This window comes from Salmo salar, chromosome ssa04, assembly GCF_905237065.1.
Source record: "Salmo salar chromosome ssa04, Ssal_v3.1, whole genome shotgun sequence".
In the NCBI taxonomy this organism is placed as follows: Eukaryota; Metazoa; Chordata; class Actinopteri; order Salmoniformes; family Salmonidae; genus Salmo; species Salmo salar.
In genome coordinates this window covers 28,110,854-28,130,793 of record NC_059445.1, presented here as the reverse complement: position 1 = coordinate 28,130,793, position 19,940 = coordinate 28,110,854, and the positions used below count along the sequence as shown (strand labels likewise).

Sequence of the window (19,940 nt, the reverse complement as noted above, 5' to 3'; positions counted from 1 at the left end):
TAAAAGCTGTTCAGGGTCCTGACTTGGTGCATTGGTACTGCTTACCATGCGGTAGCAGAGAGAACAGTCTGACTTGGGTGCAGTGTCCTGCTAGGCACCAGTGTGTTCTGTGCACCACATGCTTATTACTTTAGGATTCTCCCAGCACAGTGCACAATACATTGTAAAATTATAATCAGTTCTGCATAGGGCTAGGTAGGGGAGACAGGCCTACCCCTTCACAGACACACCCCACTCTGAGCCACTATCAAACTATCAAGGAATTCTGTAATCAAACAGGAATGAAAATAACTTCTTCCTTCTTTTCTTTTCTTTTTTAAGTATCTGAAAGGGGCTTTCATGGACTGCTGCATAATGTAGGTTGTCATAGCAACAGCCTCCCTCCTGGGAGGGAGGGGCTGCAGAGTGTTCTTAGTAACCAAGGCCACGATGCGAACTGAGCGCGCGCGGGATTCCCCAGCACGCAGAATAGAAATGAGAGAAAGAGTTACTGTATGTTTCAGGTTGGGCATGATAATAATAGTTATAAAGTTGGACATTGAAGGGAACAAAACTTTTCACAGTTGGAGAAAAGCCTTCCCTGTAGCTCAGTTGGTAGAGCATGGTGTTTGCAACACCAGGGTTGTGGGTTCGATTCCCACGGGGGGCCAGCACAGAAAAAAAAAAAAAATGTATGAGTTGTATGAAATGTATGCATTCACTACTGTAAGTCGCTCTGGATAAGAGCGTCTGCTAAATGACTAAAATGTAAATGTAAATGTAAAAGTGTCAAAAGAATTGAGAATTGAGCGCGCGGGATGTGATTTTAGAGGCACAGTTTGCAAACAATCTTGAGTTAGGCTATGTGAAATAATTACTGTAGAAAGGAGCAATTACAAAATTATAAAAATAAAACAAATCTCTATATATAATATGTCATATGTATCATCCTAATATTTGTATGTTAAGGCATAGGCTCTAATAAAATAGAAAACAAACAAACAAAACAGTAATTTATCCACCCTGTCACAAAGAAAAATCACAAAAGCAGCATACACTTGAATAATGTATGAAATATAGTTTATTTTTGTACATCTGCTGCGCACATCCAGTGAATGTAATATTGATGGCGTTTTAAAGTGGATTGGGTTAATGCATGTGTGTATTCCGCTGGGATTGCCCCCCTGCCACGCTTTTTTGGTAGATCAGATATGCCTTTAAAACTGCAGCATAGAACCAACCCACTGCTTCATTTCCACTGAAATTGACAGAGAAGGCAGGGGTGCGCACTGTTTTTGCTCCTCTCTCGTAAATATTGCCCTGAGGATACTGACCGACAATACATAAATTCTCTAACAAAACGTGAGTATTTCTCAGTTTATTCTTGGAGGGATACTCCGAGATCTGTTCAATGTGTTCGTTCGTTGTTTGGTGCGTCATTGTAAATTATTGCAATTCGTTTTATCAAACGATGCATGTAGTCTAGAGCACATTCATGGGACACGCATTATTTTTCGAAGATTGTTTCAGTAGCCTATTTCAATGTTGAAAGTTGTTTCATTGTTTCAGTTACTCTCATCACTTGCTTTATCAGCGCAAGAATGCAATGCGTGTCATATGCAGTCTTGTTTGATTTATTATATTTTTATGGTTTGACTTGTAGGCTATTCTCATACATTGTTGCCGTATGTTTGCAAGGTCAATGTTATTCACACTACTTAACCCCTTGAATGGCTTGGTCCTTGTCCTTATTTCCTGGGTTCCTTAAACAATCTAAATAAATCATTCGTTTTGAGTTGAGTGCTTGGTCTGCTTGCTGTAGTGTTGACATGAAGCTAACAGATATCCTTCTGTAGCCTACTGGGTGTCTTGTTATTGCATTGCCTTTGTTTTTGTTCTGAAAGTATGCCTTCTCAATTCATGAGTACATGACTTAGATCAAAGATGAATCCTTACATTTCACTTTTTCCCAGGGTCTGTGAGCCAGGTCCTTTCTTTTCTTAATATACCGTACTGTACCTACGGTAGAGTATGCATTGACATAAGAGAATGGAGGAGAGCTGAATTGCCTAGTCTTGCTTGGCTCCTGTATGCAGACTCATGCCTCGTGAGTGATGCTCACATCCATCAAATCCCGCTAACTACCATTACAGGAGATAGCCCTACCTTCCTTATACAGACAGACACAACCTCCATGCACTGATCCAAGTTCAGTTTTATTATAATGGTAAAGCTCGCTCTCTCTCCAGGTATAAACTGATCCCAGAACAGTGGTCAGGAGTAACCTCTGGAGCCTCTATTTTCTTCTGAGTATAAACTGGCCTGAGAACAGTTGTCATGCACTGCTGTATCCTGACCTTAACAGTAGGGTGTCATTTAGCCCTGTCAGAGGTGATTTTGTCATTGGAGGGTTTTGAAGGGCCATCATCTGTCTGATTGGGTAACATGGCATCATAGGTGAGGGATGCATGGATGAAATGCACCTGGGGCCATATGTATCAAGGGTCTCAGAGTAGGAGTGCTGACCTAGGATCAGGTCCCCTCTGTCCACGTAATCTTATTCATGGTGATCTAAAAGGCTAAACTGACCATAAATCAACCCTCCTACTCTGAGATGCTTGATCCGTACAGCCCCAGGACAGGACTAGAGTATGTAAGGCCTGCGCTGGATTAAAACTATTGATGCTATGTTAGCATTTTAGGTTATTCATTTCTTGTACTCCTTGTTTTTGTTGGATCATTTTACTTGCAATGGTCACAATATGTGATTGCTTCCGCTTACTTATTTCACTACTGTCATTGTAGGTTGCTGGATAAGATGTTATGTCTATGGTTGCACGTACTACTATCTCATTTGTTGCTTTCTTTCATTTAGACTCATTCATGAAGTTTGTAAGAAATCCAGGCATTCTTCCATTCACACAGTAATTTGGTATGTTCCAGTGGTCTTCACATGAATTAACAACATTGCTTCAGTCACGGCTTCATACAGCCATTCAATTTACATTCGTTTTCCTCAGACCCCCAGTTCCTCTAAGGAGATTGTGTCAGTGAACGCACTGTAAAGTCTTATTACATAGACTCTCTCTCTCTCTCTTCATCTCTCTTTCTCTGCCTCTCTCTCAATTCAAAGGGCTTTATTGGCATGGGTAACACATTCACATTGCCAAAGCAAGTGGAATAGATAACAAACAAAAGTGAAATAAACAGTCTGAAATTTTCAAAAGAATAGACATTTCAAATGTTATCTTACTTGCTATGTACAGTGTTGTAACAATGTGGAAATAGTTGAAGTACGAAAGGGAAAATAAATAGACAGATAAATATAGGTTGTATTTACAATGGTGTTTGTGGAGACTGGTTGCCATTTTCTTGGCAACAGGTCATAAATCTTGCTGCTGGGATTGCACACTGTGATATTTCACCTAATACTGTAGATATGGGAGTTAATCAAAATTGGATTTGTTTTCAAATTCTTTGTAGTTCTGTGTAATCTGATGGAAATATGTGTCTCCAATATGGTCATACATTTGGCAGGGGGTTAGGAAGTGCAGCTCAGTTTCCACCTCATTTTGTGGGCAGTGGGCTCATAGCCTGTCGTCTCTCGAGAGCCAGGTCTGCCTACGGCAGCTTCTCTCAATAGCAAGGCTATGCTCACTGAGTCTGTACATAGTCAAAGCTTTCCTTAATTTTGGGTCAGTCACAGTAGTCAGGTATTCTGCCACTGTGTACTCTCTGTTTAGGGCCAAATAGCATTCCTGTTTGCTTTGTTATTTGGTTAGTTCTTTCCAATGTGTCAAGTAATTATCTTAGATTTTTCTCATGATTTGGCTGGGTTTAATTGTGTTGCTGTCCTGTGGCTCTGTGGGGTTTGTTTGTTTGTGAACAGAGCCCCAAGACCAGCTTGCTGAGGGGACTTTTCTCTAGGGTCATCTCTCTGTAGGTGAGGACTTTGTTATGGAAGGTTTGGGAATCGCTTCCTTTCAGCTGGTTGTAGAATTTAATGTCTCTTTTCTGGATTCTAACAATTATCAGGTATCGTCTCTCTCGCGCTCGCTCTCGCTCTCTCTTTCTCATTCTTTCTCACTCTAACCCCTGTCTCTCCCCATTTCTTTTCTTGGATGGCTGCCCACCACACTGGCAAAGTCCTCCCTGTCACATCACTGGCTCATGAATGCAGTAACTATTTCTCAGAAACAGGAAGTAGCGTGGGACGGGTGCTGCAGTATGTTAGCAGGATGCAGGTTCCTCCCCTACTGCACCAGTGCAGTGCAGCCCCAGAGCTGGACCTGAGGGATTGTTTTGCTCTTCTCATGGCCTACATATATTGTATTTTGGGGGGATTGTATATGCCAGTGTTTCTCATTTCAGGAGTAGGGAGAAGATGCCCCTAGACACGGATCTTGGGTCAGTTTAACATTTAACACAAGGGTTGGTAATACCCAGGAGGTGCAGGTTTTTGTTATATCCTAGTATCAACACACCTGATTAACTTCATCAAGAGTTTGGTGATTAGTTGATGAGTTGAATCAGATGTGAATTGAGATAGTACTGGGCTAGAAAAAAAACATTTGCAACCTGGCGGTTCCCTCTAGGAATGTATTGAGAAACACTGCTACTTATATTTAGGAAGGAGGAAAGTACCAGTCACTATGCAGTTCACTCCTTAATATGGGCCTTTGTTGATTTTAAGGATCGGATGGGTATAAGAAAGTTGTGATAGTGCTGCATAGCCTTCTGGTTAGTTAAATGGAGTTTCTGACATATTGCTTATTCACATTATTCACTTATCAGATCTAAAAGGAGACATCAATAAGACTTAGTGTCTAGGTTAATCTCTCTAATGCATGAATGGAAAACACTGCATGTTGCTCAAACCATGCTGCAGTGTGGCAATGTAGCCTTGCCTCCCAATCATGGCAGTATTGATTGTTTGTAGTGGCTAGGCTACTGGACAGTTGACCACTTATTGATTTTTAAAGTTTGGACACAGCCTGTTGGCCCAAAAGGCTCACAACACTGGTGTCCTTTGACATTTGGTGACCCGTGTGAGAATGTGGGTCGATGGCAATGGTTGCTGCTGGAAGCCAGGCTGGTTCTGGCTGGTGGTTGTCAATGTGCAGGGTGACTAAATGAAGGTAATTGGTTGCAACACACACGCTCACAAATCAGATACACACACTCACACACGCAAATACCCACTCACAACAAGTGTATTTCCTAGTCATACCAGTAGGAGATGTCAATGGCTCACAAAAGGAGCATGAGCGCATGAGTCAATGCATGAAATCCACCATTGTACTGAAAGTCTCCCACACACACCTTCACAACAACAAATTAGATGGTTATCTAGGATCAGTTTTGCATTTCCCACAGTAATGGTTAATGTAAGGATTGGGGGAGGGGAAGCTGATCCTAGATCTGTACTGTAGCTAGGTGAAACTTCACTCCAGAGCATGATGGAGATGCTGGAGGTGTAACACTGGAGTGTTCTCTTGCTGTTTGTGATGCTGTGTATTATGAGTGACACACACGCACATTGGAGAGGTTAAAGTACATTTTAATATGGTGGTGCTGGAGACGTAGCAGCATATCATTCACGGGTGGCCTACTACCCTCTGTACTGCATTACATACATACATGCATACAGACTATCCTACCGATCCTCGACTTCGGCGATGTAATTTACAAAATAGCCTCCAACACTCTGCTTAGCAAACTGGATGCAGTCTATCACAGTGCCATCCGTTTTGTCACCAAAGCCCCATATACTACCCACCACTGCCCTCGTCGGCTGGCCGTCGCTACATATTCGTCGCCAGACCCACTGGCTCCAGGTCATCTATAAGTCTTTGCTAGGTAAAGCCCCGCCTTATCTCAGCTCACTGGTCACCCTAACAACACCCACCCGTAGTACGCGCTCCAGCAGGTATATCTCACTGGTCATCCCCAAAGCCAACACCTCGTTTGGCCGCCTTTCCTTCCAGTTCTCTGCTGCCAATGACTGGAACGATTTGCAAAAATCGCTGAAGTTGGAGATTTATATCTCCCTCACTAACTTTAAGCATCAGCTATCTGAGCAGCTCACCAATCGCTGCAGCTCTACACAGCCCATCTGTAAATAGCCCATCCATCTACCTACCTCATCCCCTTATTGTTTTTATTTACTTTTTTTGCTCTTTTGCACCCCAGTATTTCTACTTGCACATCAGCATCTGCACATCTATCACTCCAGTGTTCATTTGCTAAATTGTAATTACTTTGCTACTATGGCCTATTTATTGCCTTGCCTCCTTACTCCATTTGCACACACTGTATATAGATTTTTCTAATGTTATTGACTGTACTTTTGTTTATCCCATGTGTCACTCTGTGTTGTTGTTTTTTGTCACACTGCTTTGCTTTATCTTGGCCAGGTCGCAGTTGTAAATAAGAACTTGTTCTCAACTGGCCTACCTGGTTAAATAAAGGTGAAATAAAAAACATACATACAGGTATTCCCTGTGGCTCAGTTGGTAGAGCATGGAGTTTGCAACGCCAGCATGGTGTGTGCAACGCCAGGGTTGTGGGTTCGATTCCCACAGGGGGCCAGTACAAAAACAATGCATGAAATGAAATGTATGTATTCACTACTGTAAGTCGCTCTGGATAAGAGCGTCTGCTAAATGACTAAAATGTAAATACAAACAGTTGAAGTCGGAAGTTTACATACACCTCAGCCAAATACATTTAAACTCAGTATTTCACAATTCCTGACATTTAATCCTAGTAAAAATACCCTGTCTTAGGTCAGTTAGGATCTCCACTTTATTTTAAGAATGTGAAATGTCAGAATAATAGTAGAGATAATTATTTATTTCAGCTTTTATTTCTTTCATCACATTCCCAGTGGGTCAGAAGTTTACATACACTCAATTAGTATTTGGTAGCATTGCCTTGAAATTGTTTAACTTGGGTCAAACGTTTTGGGTAGCCTTCCACAAGCTTCCCACAATAAGTTGGGTGAATGTTCGCCCATTCCTCCTGACAGAGCTGGTGTAACTGTGTCAGGTTTGCAGGCCTCCTTGCTCGCACATGCTTTTTCAGTTCTGCCCACAAATTTTCTATGGGATTGAGGCCAGGGCTTTGTGATGGCCACTCCAATACCTTGACTTTGTTGTCCTTAAGCCATTTTGCCACAACTTTGGAAGTATGCTTGGGGTCATTGTCCATTTGGAAGACCCTTTTGCGACCAAGCTTTAACTTCCTGACTGATGTCTTGAGATGTTGCTTCAATATATCCACATAATTTTCCTCCCTCATGATGCCATCTATTTTGTGAAGTGAACCAGGCCCTCCTGCAGCAAACCACCCCCACAACACAATGCTACCACCCCAGTGCTTCATGGTTGGGATGGTGTTCAACAGCTTCCAAGCCTCCCTCTTTTTCCTCCAAACATAACGATGGTCATTATGGCCAAACAGTTCGATTTTTGTTTCATCAGACCAGAGGACATTTCTCCAAAAAGTACGATCTTTGTCCCCATGTGCAGTTGCAAACCGTAGTCTGGCTTTTTTTATGGCGGTTTTGGAGCAGTGGCTTCTCCCTTGCTGAGCGGCCTTTCAGGTTATGTTGATATAGGACTTGTTTTACTGTGGATATAGATGCTTTTGTACCTGTTTCCTCCAGCATCTTCACAAGGTCCTTTGCTGTTGTTCTGGGATTGATTTGCACTTTTCGCACCAAAGTACGTTCATCTCTAGGAGACAATGCATCTCCTTCCTGAGCGTTATGACAGCTGCGTGGTCCCATGGTGTTTATACTTGCGTACTATTGTTTGTACAGATGAATGTTGTACCTTCAGGCGTTTGGAAATTGCTCCCAAGGATGAACCAGACTTGTGGTCTCCAATTTTTTTTCTGAGGTCTTGGCTGATTTCTTTTGAATTCCCCATGATGTCAAGCAAAGAGGCAGTGAGTTTGAAGGTAGGCCTTGAAATACATCCACAGGTACACCTCCAATTGACTCAAATGATGTCAATTAGCCTATCAGAAGCTTCTACAGCCATGACATACTTTTCTGGAATTTTCTGAGCTTTTTAAAGGCACAGTCAACTTAGTGTATGTAAACTTCCGACTTCAACTGTACATGCGCGCACACACACACATACAGAGAATAGCTTGTTTCCATGGCACCTGTAATGTATTGGTGTGATATGGTGTCTAGTGTGATGTGGTGGCTCGTAAAATGGGTCAATGTACCCTGAAAAGGTGGCTCGTAATTGTTTACAGTCAGAGAAGCAATAGAGTAGATTTAGGACAAGTGAATGGACTGATGAGTTGTCTTAGCGAAGAAGATAGTTGTGTAAATGGATGAGCTATGCCTGACCGCAATGCGTATTTAGGATAATTGTGTGTGTGTGTGTGTGTTTGCTTGCCTGTGTGTGTTTTTCTGTCTGTCTGTACATGTCTAGGTCTGTGTGTGCGTACTGTAGTTCCAGGGCTCTCATCTTGCATCCAATCCAAGCATGAAATAGCATGTAAGCTCTCTGCCCACTCATCTCATCCTCTCCGGGTTCAATGCTAACAGAATCTGCTATCGCTCTCTGTCTGCATCCCAAATGGGCTCTGCCCAAAAGTAGTGCACTAAATTTGGGACGCAGCCTCTGTTTCTCTCTCCAAGCAGATTTATACCAACTCCCTTCTCTTATCTCATCTTCCGCTGAGGCCAACATACGTCAACTGTCATTCATTGAAGTGGCTCCTAACCACTGAATCCTGATCAGATATTGTTCCATCCACATTATGGGGATTATTTTTTGGTATTTGAAAAGGTGATACTAGGAGTTCGTCTCAATAGTCTAATGTGGAGTCCTCTCGTTGGTTCCTCTCCTTATTTTGTTCTAATCTCCACTGACTGTGGTGAACGTATTATTATTATTTTTTAAATAAATATATGTATTTTATCGCTACACTCACCCCTTCGGAGGACAAATATCTTAGTTTTTTTTTTACAGCTTCTTTGCTACATATACATACATTTTACATATATAAAAGCACCATGTATGTAAAATGTATAACAACAATACATTACCAAACAAACTCTTTAATCCCAACCCTCAGCCACTCTCAGCCCATCCCGCCTATTTATTTTTATTTTATTTCACCTTTATTTAACCAGGTAGGCAAGTTGAGAACAAGTTCTCATTTACAATTGCGACCTGGCCAAGATAAAGCAAAGCCGTTCGACAACATACAACAACACAGAGTTACACATGGCGTAAAACAAATATACAGTCAATAATACAGTAGAAAAATAAGTCTATGTACGATATGAGCAAATGAGGTGAGATAAGGGAGGTAAAGGCAAAAAAGTCCATGGTGGCAAAGTAAATACAATATAGCAAGTAAAACACTGGAATGGTAGATTTGTAGTAGAAGAAAGTGCAAAGTAGAAATAGAGATAATGGAGTGCAAAGGAGCAAAATAAAATAAATAAATACAGTAGGGGAAGAGGTAGTTGTTTGGGCTAAATTATAGATGGGCTATGTACAGGTGCAGTGATCTGTGAGCTGCTCTGACAGCTGGTGCTTAAAGCTAGTGAGGGAGATAAGTGTTTCCAGTTTCAGAGATTTCTGTAGTTCGTTCCAGTCATTGGCAGCAGAGAACTGGAAAGAGAGACGGCCAAAGGAGGAATTGGCTTTGGGGGTGACCAGAGAGATATACCTGCTGGAGCGCGTGCTACAGGTGGGTGCTGCTATGGTGACCAGTGAGCGGAGATAAGGGGGGACTTTACCTAGCAGGGTGTTGTAGATGACCTGGAGCCAGTGGGTTTGGCGATGATTATGAAGCGAAGGCCAGCCAACGAGAGCATACAGGTCGCAGTGGTGGGTAGTATATGGGGCTTTGGTGACAAAACGGATGGCACTGTGATAGACTGCATCCAGTTTATTGAGTAGGGTATTGGAGGCTATTTTGTAAATGACATCGCCGAAGTCGAGGATCGGTAGGATGGTCAGTTTTATTAGGGTATATTTGGCAGCATGAGTGAAGGATGCTTTGTTGCGAAATAGGAAGCCAATTCTTGATTTAACTTTGGATTGGAGATGTTTGATGTGAGTCTGGAAGGAGAGTTTACAGTCTAACCAGACACCTAGGTATTTGTAGTTGTCCACATATTCTAAGTCAGAACCGTCCAGAGTAGTGATGCAGGACAGGCGGGCAGGTGCAGGCAGCGATCGGTTGAAGAGCTGCATTTAGTTTTCCTTGTATTTAGGAGCAGTTGGAGGCCACGGAAGGAGAGTTGTATGGCATTGAAGCTCGTCTGGAGGGTTGTTAACACAGTGTCCAAAGAAGGGCCAGAAGTATACAGAATGGTGTCATCTGCGTAGAGGTGGATCAGAGACTCACCAGCAGCAAGAGCGAATATATGGCACATGGAAACCAAACAAGGGCAGTCTATCACCATAGACTGCCCTTGTTTGGTTTCCATGTGCCATATATTTTTCAATTGTTATGTTTTACAAATTTTTTGTATCTTTCTTATCGTATATTATCCACAGATTGTGAGCTAAAGATGAAAGCCTTTCCTATGAGTATTATCATATTATTTATTGATTGGCTATGGCTTTCCAGATCGCCCAACACTGCTATTTGTAAGCTTAATTTTAAGTGAATGTTGTTATTTCTTTTTTAACCATTCCTGAACCTGTGACCAGAAAGCTACATAGGGGCAATACCAGAATAAATTATCTATTGATTCTGTCTCTTTGCAACAAAATCTACAGAGCTGAGATTGTTGCTCCATATACATATATAGCATTCTGTTGGTGGCAATCATTTTATATAATAATTTAAATTGAAAAACTTTAAGTGTTGAGTCAAGTGTAGTGTTTTGTACCAGTTCATAAACCATGTGCCATGGAATTGGTACATCGAAAATCTCCTCCCATTTATTTTGCAACCTGTATGGCGCAGCTGTCAACATTTTTGTCCTCAGATGACACTTTTATATTTTTCTATTTATGCCGTTTCCTTTCAGCCAATTTGGATCTTTATTATCTGGCAGGAAAACAAGTTCCCTAACTTCTCCCTTTTCTACTTGCCTCCTCCATTGGTTGTAAATTTGGATTAAGCAGATATTCCTATATATTTTCGATAACTGCATATGTGACATAACTCCTCCATTTCTATTCATAATATCATTAATAAACATAATACCATAAAAAAAATATCCATAAAGAATGAGTTTAACCATAGCATTTGTTGTAATATTATTGATTATCTTTTTCTGGAGGATCAAACTGAAATTGTAACCAGCTTTGTATGGCTTGTTTAAGAAAGGGTGGTACTTTTTTTTTTTTTTTTTTCATTTTCAATTAGTCGGAAATGAGAAGTTGTAATCTGTATGAAGGCAAAAAAGCAATTTTTGAACAGAGGATGCACTTTTAATAATCTACTGGAGAACCATTTGGGGTATAAGTATAACTTATGTATGAGTGAAGCTTTTAGTGAGCGGTTTAATGCTCTAATATTTAATAATTTCAGCCCCCCAAACTCATATTCATTATATAAATAGGCACGTTTAATTTTGTCTGGCTTAGCATTCCAAATAAAAGGAATTTTTTTTTGCTTATATGATTTTAAAACAAATCATCTGGAGAAGGCAATGCCATTAGTAAGTAAGTAAACTGTGATAGGACTATAATTTTGTAAAATCAATGTAATTTTTCCATAAATAGACAAGTATTTACCTCTCCGTGGTTGCAAAATCGTATCTATTTTTGCTAACTTTCTATTGAAATTAATTGTGGTAAGTTCATGTATTTTTTTTTTAGATGTGAATACCAAGTATGTCTACTTCACCATCCGCCCATTTTATTGGTATACCACAAGGTAGTGTAAACACTGTATTTTTTTTAACGATCCAATATGTAATATGGTACAGTTGTCATAAATAGGTTTTAATCCAGAGAGGCTAGAAAAGTGATCAAGATCTTCAATGAGTCTGTGCAGTGATCTAGATTGTGGACTTAGAATCATCAGCATACATTGACACTTTTGTTTTTATCCCCTGGATTTCCAACCCCTTGATGTTCTTGTTGGATCTAATTTTAATAGCTAGCATTTCAATGGCCATAATAAATAGATATGGAGACAATGGACAGCCTTGTTTTACTCCTCTTAAAAGCTCAATACTTTCTGAGAAGTAACCATTGTTTACTATTTTACATCTGGGGTTGATGTACATAAGAGATTCACCAAAATGTATTCCAGGCATTTATATCTAAATTATAATTGTACTATTTCAAATGCCTTTTCAAAATCTGCTATGAAGACCAGACATGTTATCTTCAATGTTTCATAATGTTCAATTGTTTCAAGTAATTGTCATATATTATCTCCAGTATATCGTCCATGTAAAAAACCTGTCTGATCAGGATGAACAATATCTGGTATAACCTTTTTTATTCTATATGTTAGCAGTAATGAAATCAGACCACCTTGTTGAGTACCTTAAAGTCTACCATTTGTATAAGAGTAATTAAAACATGCTAATAATGGTTCTTTGAGTACATCTAAAATGGTCTGATATACCTCTACTGGTATATCGTCAAGCCCTGGTGTTTTTCCAGACTGAAAAGATTTTATTGCCTCAAAGTTCCTCTTCTGTAAGTTGGCCTTCACACCGGTCTTTCTGTAAATGTGTTAATTTTACATTATTAATAATATTATTATTATTATTAGGAAATAAATCCTTACAGTTAACATCATTCAGTGGAAATGGAGACTGAAAAGAAACATATGCTTAAAAGTTTTTGCTTCCTCTTTCCAAATATAATTTGGTGAATCATGGATAACTCCATAATTTGTAACGAGTTTCTGTAAATTATTTTTGGTAGAATTTCTGTGTTGAAAATGTTTGTGCATTTTTCCCCATTTTTCCATCCAATTCACCTTATTTTTGTAGTACATTACACTTGATCGTTCTTGAATAACTACCTCCATTTCTTTTTGTTTTTCCTCTAACCTATTTTGTGCCTCTATAATACAGTTTCCATAACTATGTACCTGCGCTGTTACTTCCTCTATTTCCTTTAGTAGTCTAATCTCTTTTGACCTAAACTGCTTTTGTTTTAATGATGAGTATTGCATTCAATCGCCTCTAAAAGTACATTTGAAAGTGTCCCATACAATAAGGGGATCTGCTGTACCTATGTTGTACAAAAGAAATGTATATTATGAATTATTTTGTCTTAGTTAAGAACAAATTGTCATCAAATAGGCTTTGATAAAATTTCCAATATCCCCGTCCACGTGGAAATTCTGTAAGATTTATATGGAGGCCAATTAGATGGTGGTCTGATCGCATTCGGTCTCCTATTAATACTTTTTTAAACTTTTGATGCCAGCAAGAACGAGACCAGGAAGTAATCAAGACGGTTATGATTAAGCCTCCTCCGTGTATGTCTCACTAGGTCAGGGTTTTTCAACCTCCATATATCCACTAGTTCTAATGTATCCATGATCTTTGTGATCTCCTTAAGTGCTTTATGGTGATGGTTTGTAGAATGACTTCCTTTATGATCCATTGAGGTACTTAAAACCGTATTATAATCTCCCACCACAATAATAGATGATTTTGTTGCTTGTGAACTCAATAGATTATTATATATATACTGCTCAAAAAAATAAAGGGAACACTTAAAAAACACATCCTAATCTTATTAAATACTTTTTTCTTTACATAGTTGAATGTGCTGACAACAAAATCACACAAAAATAATCAATGGAAATCCAATTTATCAACCCATGGAGGTCTGGATTTGGAGTCACACTCAAAATTAAAGTGGAAAACCACACTACAGGCTGATCCAACGTTGATGTAATGTCCTTAAAACAAGTCAAAATGAGGCTCAGTAGTGTGTGTGGCCTCCACGTGCCTGTATGACCTCCCTACAACGCCTGGGCATGCTCCTGATGAGGTGGCGGATGGTCTCCTGAGGGATCTCCTCCCAGACCTGGACTAAAGCATCCGCCAACTCCTGGACAGTCTGTGGTGCAACGTGGCGTTGGTGGATGGAGCGAGACATGATGTCCCAGATGTGCTCAATTGGATTCAGGTCTGGGGAACGGACGGGCCAGTCCATAGCATCAATGCCTTCCTCTTGCAGGAACTGCTGACACACTCCAGCCACATGAGGTCTAGCATTGTCTTGCATTAGGAGGAACCCAGGGCCAACCGCACCAGCATATGGTCTCATAACGGGTCTGAGGATCTCATCTCGGTAGTGTTCCCTTTATTTTTTTGAGCAGTGTATTTTCGAAAAAGTGTGAATCATCATTATTTGGCCCATATCGATTAATTAGCCAGATCTGTTTTTGGTCCAATAGCATATTCTAAATAATCCATCTTCCTCGCGGATCTGTTTGCACAATCGGATCAAAATGTGTTTTAATTAGTATAATCACCCCTTTTGAGTTTCTTTGCCCATGACAAATATATATTTCTCCCGCCCAGTACTTATTCAACCCAACCTCATCTATATTTGTAGAATGAGTTTCCTGTAAACAATAGATTATATTCTTTATCTTTTAGCCATGTAAAAATGGATCTTCTTTTTTTATGATCTGCTAAGCCATTACAATTATAACTTGCTATACTTATTTCCCCACTTACCATAATGATACCCAAGTTTCAATTATACTTACCACAACCAATGTTTATAAACGTACCATTAAAAGCACCATGATGATTAAGTGTCCATATAGCTGTACCATAATAATTTGCACTGTTAAGCATACTATAGCTGCAACTTTGTAAACCTCCTATTGTCCTAATATTCCACCCACTAAAACCTCCCCCCATATATAGGTCTGTTGTCACTAAGACCATCAGACCATCTCCCTGACTCATGACACTCCTCATTATATCCTGTTGTATTCCGACAAAAAAGGAAGAAAGATTCTAACAGCCGCTAATGACTGCAAGTAAAAATTCATCTTAGGCATCACATTATATCCTGTTGTATCGTGCCATGGCTGTGCCAGAGCCGACCGCAAGCCAACCCCGGGCGCTCCCTTATGGGAAGGCATACTAATAAGTTCAACTCACAATCGATTCCGACACAGTCGCGGCACGACAGCCAAGAACACATGCAGTACTGACAATCCAGAGCGAGTAAACCTGTAAATCCACCCACCCCTACACATTATGTTTTTTATTCCAGGGTCGTTGCGCTATCACCTCGGCTGTTTTACACCTTGTACACTATGTTCGGCATGATCACTCAACTGTCTTTCACACTTGCTGTTGTATCCCAGTAAGTGTATGTTTGTTATATAGAATGACCAGTGGACATTCTCAGAGAAGCCCTTCTACCATCTATTAACACAGAGGCCAGCTAGGCTGTACGCAAACCTCTGTTGAGTCAACCAAGTACACTCTGTCCCGATGTACATAAGTACACATTGTGTGCTGTATTCTGGGATGTCATGATGTTGTATGTTTTCCCGGAACCGCAGATGGAAATTAGCTAGTTGGCTACATCTGATGAAATACAGTTATTGGATATAGTCCCTGACAAATAACATTAAAATAGGCTAAACATTGTAACTGTGCATGTTGTTGTAGGCTTGTCCTGGTTATGGCCATGTGAGGGTGATGCTAATAGGTCATAGTAGGCCTGTGTCTTCATAGACATTTCTTTAAGAGGGTCTTAATCCCTTTAAGTGAGGGTAGAAGTGGTTAGGGAGGATACAAATGCATTTGGTTATTGCTGCAGGCATTATTAGGCTCTGCCAATAGCATTACAGTAGGAGGGAGAGAGGAAATTCCCCAAGGGCAGGTCTGTGGCATAGGGAAATATTGGCTGGAGAGTATGTGTGTGTGTGGTGGGTGTTTTTGAAGGGGGGAGATAGGGCTAGGGATCTCTGTATTTTTCCTCGGTCTGTATGTCTGTCTGCATACATGTATTTTATGTTTGTTCGTGTGTGTTGACAACTTGAGTGATTCTTTCATTGTCCAGTGCGGTGCTGCAGTTCCAGTGGCTGTGCTGTGAGAGATATGGAGATTGAAGGCTATTTAAGAGGAAGGCTTTGTTGGCATCAGTGGCACCAGACCCAAACAGGATAGACTGAGTTAGCCTTACTGCCCTCTGTGCAGAGAGTGGTCCTTCTGCTGTCTGACATATACACTCACACAGCACTGTTCACCAGACTTGCTGTTGTTTTCAAGACCCCAGGGAGCTTCAGTGAGTGGCATGTTATTATGACCAGTGCTCCCTTGATCCTGGTGATTTGTAGGTAAAGTTATTTTCAGGAAGTAGTATATCTCTCCCCCGTGCCTTAACATCCTATCTTTGTTTGGGGAGATTTCTCCCTGCCCTTGTTCACTCCCCTTCACACATCTGAGTAAAAGCAACATGGCAAAAACTAGTTGGAGCTATTGCTTACACATACTCTGTCGTTTCAGGTCTGTGAAGGGGGGCAGAAGGGAGTATCTCTCTGGAATGAAACCCAGCCAAGCTCATCTGGGTGTCATTGCATCATCGCTGTTGTTTACAAAGCTGTGGACTACAAACCACAAGGCTACTTTGACAACCTGTTGGTTAATGAACAAATAAATAACCTACTGTCACATGGGTCGTATAAAGGGGACCAAGGCGCAGCGTGTAGAGTGCTCATATTTTATTAATGATAACACTTAAACAGAAAATAACAAAAACGACAGCCAACAGTTCTGTCAGGTAACTAACATACAAAACAGAAAACAACTACCCACACATGACAAACAGGCTGCCTAAGTATGGCTTCCAATCAGAGACAATGATAGACAGCTGCCTCTGATTGGAAACCATACCTGGCCAAAACATAGAAAACAAAAACATAGAAATAGAAATCTAGAAAACCCCACAATGAAACAGAAAACCAAAACACCCACCTGTCACGCCCTGACCACTCTACTATGGAAAATAACCTCTTACAAGGGTCAGGACGTGACACCTACAATGCTTATCCTTACATAAGGGGTGTCAAACTCATTTCCCGGAGTGCTGTGTTTCTGCTGGTGAACATTTGGGACAGCCAAATAATAATTAATAAAAAATTGGTGCTCAATTTGCTCTCTACTGTATTTTAGCATGTATTTCATGAGTATGGTCTTTTAGTGAAGACTTTGCAAGAAGGGATAACATAATTCTTAATTGGCACAACTTTAGTCAATAGTCTACATATTCGTTCATCATCCACTAGTTTTTTGCTCCAGGCCTAGTGAGGCCAACAACACTTCAGCTTTTAGCTGTGTAGTGGCTTTGCTTCCTGATCGATAACTGTGTTCAGACTGCACACACAACTATACCAATGTGACTCAGTACGTTTCCAAAGGATGCTGGGATGTCAGCTGGATAGTGTTCTTGGTGTATGTTCATTAGACACCAATCTGAAGAAATGGGACTGAAACTGGGAGGGAAATTTTGATTTGACTTCCTGAACTCCAATAAAAAATGCTTGTTTTTGTTTTCTGTTACAAAATGTTTCAGCACTTTGTGCCCTAATGAACACAACCCAAGAAGATGCTGGAGGGGCCTGGTACTGGATCCCTAGTGCCCTGTTCCATTTTGGCCACTAGACCCTTCCCTTAGCCCCCACCTCTGCTGTTCACAGATCTGAAATTACATGATCAGTGAAAACAGTAGGCCTATAGTGCAAATTAAGCATAGCCTATTTAGTGAACACTGAATGGGTAAGAATATGGGGTAAAGGCTAGGGACTTAAATGGAACCGAATCCAAAACCGCCACAAAACACTCCCTGTCGATTTAATAATCTACTGATAAAGGCCTATTCCACAAGGACTAGCTTTTCTACTTTATTGCCCCTAACTTAACAACCTCTTGAACCATACTTTTCCCCAGCCTCAGGGGCTTTGCCTACTATTTACTACTGTTTTGCTCACTTTGGTTCTTGTATTCATTTTCTCTGGTATAATTCAAAACATCACTGCTGAGCCCTTCTCCCGCTGGCCTGCCATATAACAAACAAATGGAAGACGCATGCAAAGAGCAGTAAAGGTTGATTATCTTTTCCTGTTTCTCCATTAAAAGACTGTGCTGTTGCCGCAAGGCGGAAGTTAGTTATTGGACACCACTTTGTGTAAATACCTTTTGGGAAATACATTACTACCATATTGTTTCTATTACAACGACATACTAATCTCTGGTTAGTGAATGGTTGGTGAATGAGTTTTTTGGGCCAACCATTTACTCAGACCTATCATCAGAGGTGTGTAGAAGACCATGAAACCGTAATGGGGGAGAACTCAACGAACGCTTGTTTGGTTTTGAGGGCTAATGGAGCGTGCAGATGTTTTTACCCCCACTCTTCATCGGGGACTTCATGTAGAAGTCCTGAAGTTTAAACCAGTTAATTACCTCAATGACAAATTCAATGTACTGCAATGTTTTTTTAGGCACTGGAAAAGGGGCCTGATTCATTCAGTACTGTACTATATAAATACATTTATGTCAAATTGGTTCCCATACTGGTTCTACATCTTACGACAATGCATTTATTATGTACGGTATGATAGTACTTTTACCTTGGATTGAATAGAACTTAAATAAATAGGTTTACTATATTTCACCTGGTGAGTCAGTATAAAACACAAACACCATTGTAAATACAAATATCATCATCCCTTTCTAACCATGCAAAACATGCTCTTCTAAAACATGACATTCAAATCGTGAGTGGCTTCCGGCATGTCCTGTTTGTTTCCCCCCTCTCCTCTCCTCTTGTTACACATCCCTTACTCTCTCCCTCCTTATCTAGTGAAGTCTGTTGTTTTCTGCCTGTGACGCCTCTGGCCCTGTGGGGCTACAAGCCAAACACACACACACACATGTGGCCACCCCCAAGCCTCACTGAGCTCTGCGATTGGTCAATGCCTCTCCCCTGACAGTGATGCCCCTCCCCCCTCCTGCCGCGCTCAGCTGGTGGCTTCTCTGTCAGTCTGTTTGCATTATCGTAACAGCTCCAGCCTCTCACACACATACACTCCCTAACATATACACACACACACACACACCGTGTCAGAGATGAGACGGATTATGTGACAGGGAGATCTGTGTGGACGTTCTTACATACCGAGAGGGAAGAGAGAGGAGATAGAAACAGAACAGCCATGGAGTTCAAGTAAGTGGTGTTTTCTGGGCTCGGAGAAGGGAGGATGGAGAGAGAAGGGAAAAAAGAGGGACATTGACAGAGAGAAATGAAGAAGGGAGGAAGTTGTATTATCTGCATGGTGTCTCCTTTGGGGGATAGTTGAGTGTGTGGTGTGAAGTCTCCGTGTACGTCACTAAGTGTGCGTCTCTAGGTCTGCCCCTCTAGCACAAACAGTCAGAGATAATTAGTTGACTAGACACATACAATGTCAAGGGAAAGATCCATAGTTGACATCCTCATTTCACTCAAATACCTTATATCTCTTGAAATATTACTGGAACCATTTTCTTGAATAGTAACATCATATCACAACACTATGAGCAATGGTGTGGTGGCTGAATGTTGAACTTAGATCTTACTGTGTGTGTGTGTGTGTGTGTGTGTGTGTGTGTGTGTGTGTGTGTGTGTGTGTGTGTGTGTGTGTGTGTGTGTGTGTGTGTATTTCTTTACAGTACTTTTGTTTGTCAGGTCTTTGACACTTGCAGTTGTTCTCCCATTGTGTGTGTGTGTTGAGTTTTATCAGCGTGGGCAGGCAGTAGGCTGACGCCCATGTGAGGAAACCAGACACTGATGATACATTGATAGGAGGAGGGCTGTGAGAGTGTGGCTGTGCCCCAAATGGCACCATTGTCCCTATATAGTGCACTACTTTTGCCCAGAGCCATATCGGTCCTGGTCAAAAGTAGTGCACAAAATAGGGGGGGCTCTGGTCAAAACTAGTGCACTACATTGGGAAGAGGGTACCATTTGGGACAAGGC

General features: G+C 40.9%; 1 protein-coding gene across 4 annotated transcripts in view; it reads left to right on the top strand.

The window, feature by feature from the left end:
* The first annotated feature begins 1,185 nt into the window (after positions 1–1,185).
* trim2a (tripartite motif containing 2a) overlaps positions 1,186–19,940 on the top strand; it is a 62,431-nt gene continuing 43,676 nt past the window's right edge. For 3 of the 4 annotated variants that reach the window (XM_014195580.2, XM_014195581.2, XM_014195573.2), the window contains exon 1: positions 18,945–19,151. The gene's annotated coding sequence lies outside the window, so the exon portion shown is untranslated. Of the gene's footprint in view, positions 1,342–18,944; positions 19,152–19,940 lie in introns of those variants that run through there. The other variant, XM_014195575.2, reaches the window with a different exon arrangement.